This window comes from Canis aureus, chromosome 28, assembly GCF_053574225.1.
Source record: "Canis aureus isolate CA01 chromosome 28, VMU_Caureus_v.1.0, whole genome shotgun sequence".
NCBI classification, from domain to species: domain Eukaryota; kingdom Metazoa; phylum Chordata; class Mammalia; order Carnivora; family Canidae; genus Canis; species Canis aureus.
This window is the reverse complement of record NC_135638.1, coordinates 24,008,643-24,022,127: the sequence shown is the minus strand read 5'-3', so window position 1 is coordinate 24,022,127 and position 13,485 is coordinate 24,008,643. Positions and strand designations below refer to the sequence as shown.

The 13,485-nt window shown below is 36.8% G+C and overlaps 1 protein-coding gene across 4 annotated transcripts in view; it reads left to right on the top strand.

Moving 5' to 3' along the window:
* C28H8orf34 (chromosome 28 C8orf34 homolog) overlaps positions 1-13,485 on the top strand; it is a 406,660-nt gene that overhangs the window by 58,313 nt on the left and 334,862 nt on the right. The gene's annotated exons all lie outside the window — the stretch shown is intronic.

Genomic DNA, 13,485 nt, shown 5'->3' with positions numbered 1-13,485 from the left:
CCCAAGGCCTCTGGTAATCATGCTACATGAAATAAGTCAGATAGAGAAAGATAATACTTTCTATACTGTATGGTCAATACTTCCATAAATACTATATGAACTTACATGTGGAATTTAAAACAAAAACCTCACAGATCAGATTTATGGCTACTAGAACCATACATTTAAAAATGTTAACCACAGAAAATTCTCCATCTATCTACTTTATACTTTACACAGAGGGATCTTCAAATATATGGTTTCATCTATCCTCTTAGCAGTAATATTAAGGAGAGTTGTTCCTTAGCATATGCTACAGCAAATGGTATCTACAGCTGCCAACTCTGCTCAAAATGGCTTCTCTATTTGTGCTGTTATATACATATGAAGTCTGGATTATGTTCAAAAGGCTTCTTATGGTGTGGACTTAGCAATTAATTGATAACCCTTAGGAAAGTCAGTCAAAAATTCTGTCTCAATTTCCTAATTCTAACAGGAGCAAAAGAATACTTGCTTCGTGGATTATTGTTGTGAGCATGAAAAGAAAGCATATCTTAAACTCCTGGACTGTGTGCCTTGCAGATGAATTGTTTTTTCATTCTTAACCAGGCTGTATGATTGGAGGGTGGTATTTTAAACTTTGGGTTCTTATTAGGAAGATGTTAAGATTACAAATAATTTTTAAACAACTCCCCTGGCTGGTTAAAAATGAGTTCATTTATGACATTTTCTGTGTATAATTGTTGAACCATTCTCATTTATGGCACATCTGACCCTTTTCTCATCTTTATTTCTGACCACAGTAATCACCACCTAGCAATATGTTATATAATTTGTATATTTATTTTATTCATTACTTCTTCCTTTCACTATAATGTAAACTCCCTGAGAACAGAGATTTTTGTCTGTTTTGTTCACTTCTGTATTCCAAATATCTCCAAAAGAGACTGGCATATATCAAGTGATCAGTAAATATTTATTGAATAAATGAATGAGTGAATATTTTAGAATAATGTTATGACTGTTGCTTGTGTTTATTTGTTAATATCAATTTTAAAAAGTTATTTATATACTTTCATCTTTTGTGGTCTTTAAGTATTATATTATTGCTTTCCCCAGAGCTGACATCTTAAGACATGGGAGAAGGGAAGGATGGAGGAAAGATTTAGATACCATATGGGAGCAGTTCCACTCTTGATAAAAATGGCTCATAGTTTTTAGCAACTGCTATTAAAACGACTGTTCATATAAAAAGACTTAGTATACATGTTAATTTCTGAGATCCTTTTGGAGATCCCAACTGCCATTCTTTTAATTAAAATAATTCTAATTAGAGTTTTAAAAATTAATAGACTATTATTATTTTTTAAAGATTTTATTTGGGGTGCCTGAATGGCACAGTTGGTTAAGCATCTGCCTTCAGCTGAGGTCATGATCCCAGGGTTCTGGGATGGAATCCCACATTGAGCTTCTTGTTTCATGGGGAGCCTGCTTCTGCCTCTGCCTCTCACTCTCTTTCTCTCATAAAAAAAATAAATAAAATCCCCCCAAAATAAAAAGATTTTATTTATTTATTTATGAGACAGCAGGAAGGCGGGAAGGGAGGGACAAAGGGAGAAGCCAACTCCCTGCTGAGCAGGGACCCTGAAATCATAACCTGAGCCAATCAGGTATCCCAATAGATTATTATTTTTAAATAATTTCATTAATAGAGTAAAAAAGTACCTGATTTCTTAGAGCATTTATAAGTTTTTAGAAAATTTTAATAGTACAGAGAGATCCCATATACTTTTTTTTCAAATTAAACTTTAAGCTTACTTTTGAGTCTCTTTGGAACCCAGTGTCTCTCAATAAGATACTGATTAAATAAACTTTATACATCCTGTGGAGTATTACACAGATGACTTTTTTCCATGTGTTGATATGAAAAGTATCTAAAAGATATGCTATTAAATGAAAGAGTGAGATATGTAAAGTATGTTACTTTTATGTGAGAGGAAGGAATAAGAACATATGTTGTTCTTGAACATATTTTTATAAATAATACTGAAAGAGTTTAGTAATGATGTACTAGATAATTTGGACCAAGCATTCAACTAAGGATACCTGGAATAATTGGTCAAAATATAGAAAACATCTTTATGAGAGCCTCAAAAAACCTAACAAATTAATGAAAGATGACTGGGCCATGATCAAGGAGAAGATGAAAATTCAGGGTGTAAGCCATGTGTTTGGGGCTACTTTTGCCCTGAGAGAATCGGTCCTTTCTAAGAGGCTACTAAAAGATTGACCACGAAACCCCAACAGAAGCCATTGTACAACTGAGGCACCTGTGTGCAGTTTGATCTGCCAGCAGTGGCATCACCAAAGCACTAGGCCATTCTAGTCCCTTGGACACAATTAGAAAACTAGTGGATCGTCTGATGTTCCCACAGTGGCAGTGGCAAAGCTGACCCAGGCCTGGCTCTACAAGTTGTCACACCAGCAGGCAGTTCAATTTACCCGCGGTCCTATTCACCTGCTTTCTACCTAATGGCACAAGAAGAACAAGGGCAAGAGACTTCTGGCCTACCCCTGACTGTGATCACCCATTGATAACAATCAGCTAACAAATTTTTAGTTTCTATTGATTGCAACACCAGGGATTGAGCAGGAGTTCCACAGCCCTAGAAGAACAAAGCAGACTAAAATAAACATTGCAAGGGCTCTAAACACTAAGCTATCTTTTAAACAAAAGTCCACAAAAGTAGGGCAGAACTCACATGCTTAACCTAAACAGTGTGACTGCATGTTAAATGATAAGATATCAGTAAATAGGATCAAAAGAGTTTCCTAACATATTAAACAGAATGTCCTAGAGACATATATATATAATTATATATAAAATCACTTTCAAACCTAGTACCAAGAAAACCACAATTTGAACGAGGAAAGACTAGTCAACTGAAGCTAATATCAAAAAGAACTGGGTGTTGGAACTACCAGACAAGGATTTTTTTTTGAGAGATTTATTGAGAAATAATCGACATACACCACTGTATAATTTAAGGCATACAGCTTGATGGTTTGATTTATAGATGTTGTGAAATGGTTACCACAAGAGATTGAGCTAACATCCATTTTCTCATATAGATCTAAAAAAGAAGGAAAAAAACATTCTCCTTGTGATGAGAACTCATAGGATTTATTCTCCTAACAACTTTTGTATATATCATAACGCAGTATTAGATGATGATGATTACATCATCATGTTGTACATTACATTCATAGTACTTATTTATCTTCTAACTGGAAGTTTGTACCTTTGGACAGCCTTTTTAATAATTTCCCTTTCCCCCACCCTCTACCTCTAATAATCACAATCTGATCTCCTTTTCTGTAAGTTCCTTTTTCTTTTGTAAGATTCCACATATAAGTGAGATAATACAGTATTTGTCTTTCTCTGACTTATTTCACTTAGTATAGTGTCTTCAAGTCCCATTTATGTTGTTGCAGATGGTAGGATTTCTATGTTCTCATGACTGAATGCTACTCTATTCTATATATATATATATATATATATATATATATACATACCACAACTTGTTTACCCATTCATCCATTGATGGACACTTAGGTTGTTTCCATTGTCTTAGCTATTATAAATAATAGTGCTATGAACATGGGGTTGCAGATATCTTTTCAAGCTAATGTTTTCATATCCTTTGGATATTTATGCAAAAGTGGAATTGTTGGATCAAATGGTAATTCCATTTTTAATTTTTTGAGGTCCTCCATACTGTTTCCCATAGCAGCTGTACCAATTTATATCCCACCAACTGTGCACAAGGGTTTGCTTTTCTCCACATCTGTACCAGCAGTTGTTATCTCTTGTCTTTTTGTTGATGGCCATTCTAACAGACATGTGATGATATCTCACTGTGGTTTTAATTTGCATTTCCCTAATGGCTGGCGTTGTTGAGCATCTCTTGATGTACCTATTGCCTTTTGTGTATCTTCTTTAGAGAAATGTTTACTCAAGTCCTTTGCCCATTTTTCAACTGATTGGTTGATTTTTTTCCATTGAGTTGTATGAGCTCTTTCTGTATTTTGAATGTTAACCCCTTATCAGGTATACAGTTTGCAAATATTTTTTCCCATTCTTTATGTTTTCATTTTACTTTGTTAATGGTTTTCTTTGCTGTATGAAAGCCTTTTGTTTGATGTATTCCCATTTGTTTATTTTTGATTTTGTTACTTGTGTGGTTTAGGTGTCACATCCAAACTATTGTTTCCAAGACCCATGTCAAGGAGTTTTACTCCTTTGTTTTCTAGGAGTTTTATCATCTCAGGTCTCATATATAAGTCTTTAATCCATTTTGAGTTAATTTTTGGGAATGGTATAAGTTATGGGCTCAGTTTTATGCTTTCATATGAATGTTGAATTATCCTAGCACCATTTATTGAAAAGAGTTGTTATTTTTTTCCATTGACTATTTTTAGCTCCCTTGTCAAGAGACAAGGATTTTAAAGCAGTTGTCATAAAAATGATCTAAGAACTACAGGAGTGGTGTTAGCAAAATAGATAAATAAGATATCCTCCACTCAGATCCCCTTCTCAACAGCAATAGTTTGACATTCATCCACAGACAAAAGTGGCTTTTAAGGAGATTTGTGATTCTGGTAGGAGATTGTGAAATTTTGATGTGGTCCAAAACCAAGGAGAACCATTTTGTGAAGCACGCTCAAATCCAGGCAGCTGACTCACCAATCCTGATCCCAGTTACAGACCTACAAATAGCTAGGTACCCTCCTGGTATTCACAACAACCCCATTTGGCCTTAACCCTGTCATCAGTGCCATACACCAAGGAACCTAGGAAGAGTGATGCCTACCTGTGCATTGGGTAATAGGCATACAGACTTCAGTCTTGGCTATAGATGATGAAGTGGCCCGTAAGCCAGCTGCAGCTTCTCTCTGCAATGGTCCAGGAGCTCCTGGAAATAAGCCTATTAAACTGAGTCAGACTGTAGATTTTAGAAGAGCTCTGTAACTGGGCTCCAGTCCATTTCACCTGCACACTGTGAATAATCCTCTGGCACATGGACCTAGCAAGAGCTACTTTTGTCTTGCCCTCCAAGATCCTGAAAGGGCCCTATATTTGGCTCCACTCCCTTCCTAGCCATAATTTGCCAGATGTCCAGTTGGCACAGGGATCAGGCAGGAGTCACTAATGTCTGTGGCTCAGAAGATCCTGAAATGGGCCTATTATCAACTCTAGTCGCTCCAACTGTGGTCAGGGAGCAATTAACCATGTCATGGAACCTAGCAGGAGACATATCTATCTGTGCCTTCAGAATTGGATATGAACACCTTAGTCTTAGCTGTGGGACCTGAAGCAGTCCTGGAGCTTGGTTCTAGTGTCTTACAGTCATGATCTAGGGTCATCCTTCTATATAGGGACCCTTCCAGTGACCCAGAGTACTGCGATGGGTCTGATAGGACACAGCTATCCATGCATCTGGTAATAGGCCCACTATCTGAAGATTCAACTGAATAACCTGATCCAGACCTTTTCCACAGCACCATCCTATGAGGGAGATACAGGAAGCAGTCTCATTCACCCAGGGACCAGACAAGATCCATGTCTATCTCAGCTCCTGATAATAAGTCCACTGATGTGGACCACACTACAGCCCCAGAGACAGCTTTAAACCAGCTGTAACCCTGAAATTCTGGAAGTAAACTTATCAGTCCGGGGAACTGATAGAAGAAGGTTTTCACCTGCCAAAACCAGTCTTTACAGACTGGAAGAGGTGTTTGCTCCTTCAGATACACAGATACCAATGCAAGGCCACATGGATTGTGAAGAATTGGGTAGATAGGACACAACCAAAGAAAACCAATAAAGCTCCAATAACGTACCCCAGTGAAATGGAGATCTATGATTTGCCTAAAAATTCAAAATAATTATCTAAAGAAACTCAATGAAAATGTAAAAGAACACACATAAACAACTAAAAAAAGTCAGGAAAATAATGCATGAACAATATGAGAAGTTCAATAAAAAGGAGCCATAAAAAAGAATAAGACAGACATCCTGAAGATGAAAAATACAGTGACAGAATTGAAAACAAAAAGAAGAAAGAATGAAAAGGAGTTAAGAAAGCCTACGTGAATTATAGGACACCAAAAAGTGAATAAATATTCACATGGAGAAAAGGGAGGAAAGCTTATTATAAGAAATAATAGCTGAAAACTTTCCAAATCATGGGAAAGATCAGGCCACTCGGGTACAGGAATCTCAAAGGACCCTAAGGAAAATTCCAAAGCAGATTACTTTGAGACATATTATAATCAAAATGGTAAAAATCAAACACAAGAGAACTTTGAAAGCTCAAGAGATAAATGGCTCATCACATACAAGTGAACACCCATAAGGCTATCAGCAAATGTCTCTATAGAAATTTTGCAAGCCAAGAGAGAAGGGATCAATGTATCTGTAGTGCTAAAGGGAAAACAAACAAACAAACAAACAAACCAGGCTGCCAAGGTAGAGTACTATGTCTGATAAAGCTATCCTTCAGAAATGGAGAGATACAGACATTTCTAGACAAAAGCTAAGGGAGTTCATTACCATTAGACCAAAGTTACAAGAAATGCTAAAGGGAGCTCCTCAAGCTGAAGTAAAAAGATGCTAAGTAACAACATGAAAACAAATAAAAATATAAAACCCATTGGTAAAAGTAAATATGTAGTCAAATCCAGAATGCCCTAAAATAATAATGGTAGTGTGAAAATCAATTTTAACTCGAGCATAATTGTTAAAAACAATATTAAAAATAACTATAGCTATAATAATTTGTAAATGGATGCACAGTATAAAAAGGTGTAAAGTGTGACATCAATAACATAAAATGTGGGGGAACATTTCTACTTCAGTAGAAATGTAGACTTTTTCCCTGAATTGTAGGGTGTTTTTTTTTTTTTTAAACACAATTGAAGGTTGCTTGTTATATCTTAAAGTAGACTGTTATGTCTATAAGATATTTATCTATAGAGAAAGGAGTTAAAGTATATTGCTACATAAATTACAAAGGAAAACAAGAGAAGAAAAAAAGGACTAAAGGAACAACAAAAAGAAAATGATAACAAAATGGTAATAATGAATCCTAACCTCTACCTATAATTACTTCAAATTTAAATGGAATAAATATTCCAATTAAAAGACTGAATGGATTAAAAACAAGATCCAACAATATGCTGCCTATCAAAGAATCACTTTAGGGCAGCCTCGGTGGCGCAGCGGTTTAGTGCTGCCTGGAGCCTAGGGTGTGATCCTGGAGAGCCTGGATCGAGTCCCACGTCAGGCTCTCTGCGTGGTGCCTGCTTCTCCCTCTGCCTGTGTCTCTGCCCCCCCCCCCCCCCCGTGTCTCTATGAATTGAAAAAAAAAAATCTTAAAAAAAAAAAAAGAATCACTTTAGTTTTAAGAACACATATAGGCTGAAAGTGAAGGGATGATAAATGGCTACATTAAGAAAATAGAAAAATCTTAAACAACCTAAGTTTACACTACAAGAATTAGGGGGGAAAAACAAACTAAACCCCAAGTTAGCAGAGAAGATAAAAAAGATTAGAGCAGAGATAAATTAGAGACTAGGAAGACAATAGAAAAAAAAATCAATGAGTCAAGAGCTGGGTTTTTGAAAAGATAAACACAGATGACAAACCTTTAGCTAGACTATCCAAGAGGAGGGCAGACCTGGTGGCTCAGCAGTTTAGCGCCGCCTTCAGTCCAGGGCGTGATCCTGGGATCCCAGGATCGAGTCCCACGTTGGGCTCCCTGCATGGAGCCTGCTTCTCCCTCTGCCCCTCTCTCACTCACTCACTCTCTCTCTCTCTCTCCCCCCCTCTTTCTCTCATGAATAAATAAATAAAATCTTAAAAAAAAGACTATCCAAGGGGAAAAGAGAGAGAGGACTCAAAAGAATTATAAATGAAAGAGATGCTGGTGATTTTTAGTGAACATTTAAAGAATTAATGCAATTCTTCTCAAACTCTTCCAAAAAACTGAAGAGGAGAGAACACTCCCAAACTCATTTTACAAGACCAGCATTACCCTTTTACCAATCCAGATAAGAACACTTTTTATGGACACTTGGGTGGCTCAGTGGTTAAGCCTTTGGCTCAGGTTGTGATCCCAGGGTTCTGGGATCGAGTTCTTCTTTGGGCTCCCCACTGGAGGCCTGCTTTTTCCCCTCTGCCTAAGTCTCTGGCTCTCTGTGTCTCTCATAGAGGATGAATGGAATCTTAAAAAGAAAAAAAAAGAGCGAGAGAGAGAGAGAACACTTTTTATAAACAAAGAAAACCACAGGCCAATATCCTTGATCAGTATAGATGCAAAAATTATCAACAAGTTCCTAGCAAACAGAATTGAACAGCACATTGAAAAGATTATGAACCATGATCAAGTTGGATTTATCTCTGAGTTGTGAGGATTGTTTAACATATGCAGATCAATAAACATGATATGCAGTATTAACAGAATGAAGGAAAAAAATCACTTGAGCCTCTCAATAGAGGCAGGGAAAGAAAGCATTTGACAAAACTCAACACTCTTTCATGATAAAAACTTTCAACACATTAGGTGTAGAAGGAACATACAATAAAAAAAAGTCCATATATGACAAGTCCAAAGCTAACATTATACTTAATAGTGAAAAGCTAAGTGCTTTTCCTCTAAAATCACAAACAAGACAAGGGTGGATGCTCTTATCACTCCTATTCAATACAGTACCGAAAGTCCTAGCTAGAACAGTTAGTCAAGAAAAAGAAATAAAAGTCATCCAAATAAGAAAGAAAGAAGTAAAATTGTCTCTATTTGAAGATGACATGATGTTATGTATCCTAAAGATTCCACCAAAAAACTGTTGGAATCAATAAACTAATTCACTAAAGTTCTGGGATACAAATCAGTTTATACAAAAATCAGTTGCATTCCTTAAAAAATATTTTATTGATTTATTCATAAGAGACACACAGAGAGAGGCAAAGACATAGGCAGAGGGAGAAGCAGGCTCCCTGTGGGGAGCCCAATGTGAGACTCGATCCCAGGATCCCAGTATCATACCCCGAGCCAAAAGCAGGCGCTCAACCAGTGAGCCACCCAGGTGCCCCTCATTTGCATTCCTAAACACTAACAATGAACTATCTGAAAAAGAAATAAAGGAAAGATCTTCTTTATAATGCATCAAAAGTAAAATATATTAGGAATAACTTAACCAAGCAGGTGAAAGATCTCTACACTGAAAACTATAAGATTTTGATGAAAGAAATTTAAGAAGACAGAAATAATGGAAATATGTCCTATGTTCATGGATTAGAAGAATTAATATTGTTAAAATGTCTACACTGCTCAAAGCCTCAATAGATTTGATGCAGTCAATTCCTATCAAAATTCCAGGGATCCCTGGGTCGCTCAGCGGTTCAGCGCCTGCCTTTGGCCCAGGGTATGATCCTGGGGTCCCGGGATCGAGTCCTGCGTCGGGCTCCCGGCATGGAGCCTGCTTCTCCCTCTGCCTGTGTCTCTGCCTCTCTCTCCCTCTCCCTCTCTCTCTATCATGAATAAATAAATTAAAAAATATTTTTAAAAAAATTCCAATGTCAGTTTTCACAGAAGTAGAAAAAAACCCCAATTTGTATAAAACCATAACAAATCCCCAATAGATAAAGCAATCTTGACTAAGAAGAATGAAGCTGTAGGTTTCACAATTCCTGATTTCATAATATACTATAAAGCTATAGAAATCAAAACAGACACTGGCATGAAAGCAGACATGTAAATCAATGGAATAGAATAGAGTGCATAAAAATAAACCCATGTGTATATGGTTAAGTAATATTTGATAAGGAGTGAAGAACACTCAGGGGGAAATGATAGTCTTTTCAATGAAGTATAGGAAAAACTGGTTATTCCCATGGAGAAGAATAAAGTTGGATCCTTGTCGCCACCACTTATACAATTTAACTTGAAATGGATTGAAGATTTCATTTTAAGGTTTGAAGTTGTACAATCCTACAAGAAAACATAAGGGAAAAGCTCCTTAACATCAGTCTTGGCAACAATTTTTGTGTATAAAATCAAAGCATAAGCAATAGAAGCAAAAATAAAAAAAGTTGGGTATACTTTAAAAAAGCTCTGCATGGCCAAAGAAATAACAAAATGAAAAGGCAGCTTATAGACTGGGAAAAAAATGTTTGCAAACCATATAACTGATAGTTAATATCCAAAATATAAGGAACTGATTCAACTCAATGGCAAAAACAAGTATTATGGTTAAAAATGGAGAGGTAACCTGAACAGACATTTTTACAAAACAAAAACAAAAACAAAAACAAACAGATGTACAGATGGACAAAGGGTACGTGAAAAGATGTTCAGTGTTACTAATCATCAGGGAAATGCAAATGAAAACCACAATAAGGTATTACCTCACACCTGCTAGAATGGCTATTGTCAAAACATAAGAGAGATAATAAGTATTGGTAAGATGTGAAGAAAAGGAAGCCCTTTTACACTGCTGGTGGGAAGTAAACTGGCACAGCCACTATGCAATTAAAACAACAATGGGATATCACTATAAACTATAAGAATAATTAAAATTACTTATTTAATGCTGGTGTAAAGGTAAAATTGAATACTCTAAAAATGGCTTAGCAGTTCCTTTTAAAACTATAGTGGTCTTAAAAAAAAAAAAAAAAAAAACCTATAGTGGTCTTAGTATTACAACCCAGCAGTAGCAATCTTAGGAATTTATCCCGGAGAGATGAAAACATATGTTCATACAAAAGGCTATGCATACATGTTCGTAGTAACATTCATAATACTAAAAACCTGGAACTGACCAAATGTCCTTCACCGATTATTGATAGTTATTAATGAATGGTTAAATACATCATAGTACATCCACATCATAGAATAACACTCAGCAATAAAAAAGAATAAGCTCTTGTTTATTGTTGTGCTTATCAACATAACTTGAATGATTCTCAAGGAAATTATGCTGAGTGTAAAAGTTAATTTCAAAAGGATATATATTTGGGCAGCCCAGATGGCTCAGCGGTTTAGCACCGCCTTCAGCCCGGGGTGTGATCCTGGAGACCCGAGATCGAGTCCCGTGTTGGGCCCCCTGCATGGAGCCTGCTTCTCCCTCTGCCTGTGTCTCTGCCGCTCTCTTTCTCTCTCTGTCTCTCATGAATAAATAAATAAAATCTTTTTTAAAAAAAGAACAAAAGGATATATATTTTATGATCCTTGATATATAATAACCTTGTTAAATACCATGATAATAGAAATGGAGAATAGAATAGTGGTTGCCAGGTATGGATCAGGGGAGTAGGTGGGCATCACTAGAAAGTGATAGCAGGAGGGAGTATTGTGATAATGGTGCAGTTAAGTATCTACACACATGGTAAGATTGCAGAGTTGCGTGTGTGTGCACATGCACATTGCATGTAAACTGGTGAATGTAAATAAGTTCTACAGATTGTACCAATGTCAATTTCCTAGTTTTGATATTGTAGTATATAATTTTGCATGAAGCAAGCTGGGTGAAGTGTCCATGAGACTTTTTGTACATATCTTTGCAACTTCCTGTGAATTTATAGTTATTTCTTTTATTTATTTATTTTTTTTATTGGAGTTCAATTTGCCCACATATAGCATAACACCCAGTGCTCATCCCATCAAGTGCCCCCCTCAGTGCCCATCACCCAGTCACCCCCACTCCCCGCCCACCTCCCTTTCTACCACCCCTTGTTTGTTTCCCAGAGTTAGGAGTCTCTCATATTCTGTCTCCCTTTCTGATATTTCCCACTCATTTTCTCTCCTTTCCCCTTTATTCCCTTTCACTATTTTTTATATTCCCCAAATGAATGAGACCATATAATGTTTGTCCTTCTCCGACTGACTTACTTCACTCAGCATAATACCCTCCAGTTCCATCCATGTTGAAGCAAATGGTGGGTATTTTTCATTTCTAATGGCTGAGTAATATTCCATTATATACATAAACCACATCTTCTTTATCCATTCATCTTTCGATGGACACCGAGGCTCCTTCCACAGTTTGACTATTGTGGTCATTGCTGCTATAAACATCGGGGTGCAGGTGTCCTGGTGTTTCACTGCATCTGTATCTTTGGGGTAAATCCCCAGCAGTGCAATTGCTGGGTCATAGGGCAGGTCTATTTTTAACTCTTTGAGGAACCTCCACACAGTTTTCCAGAGTGGCTGCACGAGTTCACATTCCCACCAACAGTGCAAGAGGGTTCCCCTTTCTCCACATCCTCTCCAACATTTGTTGTTTCCTGCCTTGTTAATTTGCCCCATTCTCACTGGTGTGAGGTGGTATCTCATTGTGGTTTTGATTTGTATTTCCCTGATGGCCAGTGATGCGGAGCATTTTCTCATATGCATGTTGGCCATGTCTATGTCTTCCTCTGTGAGATTTCTGTTCATGTCTTTTGCCCATTTCATGATTGGATTGTTTGTTTCTTTAGTGTTGAGTTTAATAAGTTCTTTATAGATCTTGGAAACTAGCCCTTTATCTGATATGTCATTTGCAAATATCTTCTCCCATTCTGTAGGTTGTCTTTTAGTTTTCTTGACTGTTTCTTTTGCTGTGCAAAAGCTTATCTTGATGAAGTCCCAATAGTTCATTTTTGCTTTTGTTTCTCTTGCCTTCATGGATGTATCTTGCAAGAAGTTACTCTGGCCAAGTTAAAAAAGGGTGTTGCCAAAAAAAAAAAAAAAAAAAGGGTGTTGCCTGTGTTCTCCTCTAGGATTTTGATGGAATCTTATCTCACATTTAGATCTTTCATCCATTTTGAGTTTATCTTTGTGTATGGTGTAAGAGAATGTTCTAGTTTCATTCTTCTGCATGTGGATGTCCAATTTTTCCAGCTATTTATTGAAGAGACTGTCTTTTTTTCCAGTGGATAGTCTTTCCTCCTTTATCAAATATTAGTTGACCATAAAGTCGAAGGTCCACTTCTGGATTCTCTATTCTGTTCCATTGATCTATGTGTCTGTTTTTGTGCCAGTACCATACTATCTTGATGACCACAGCTTTGTAGTACAACCTGAAATCTGGCATTGTGATGCCCCCAGATATGGTTTTCTTTTTTCTCTTTCTTTCTTTCTTTCTTTCCTTCTTTCTTTCTTTCTTTCTTTCTTTCTTTCTTTCTTTCTTTCTTTCTTTCTTCTTTCTTTCTTTCTTTCTCTCTCTCTTTCTTCTTTCTTTTCTTTTCTTTTCTTTCTTTCTTTCTTTCTTTCTTTCTTTCTTTCTTTCTTTCTTTCTTTCTTTCTTTTTTTGATTTTATTTGAGAGAAAGCACATGAGCAGGGAGAGGAGCAGAGAGCGGGAGACGTGCTGACTCCCCATCAAGACCTGAGCCAAAGGCAGACGCTTAGCAGACAGAAGCACACAGGCATCCCCTAGCCACACTTTAAATACTGCATTCTCA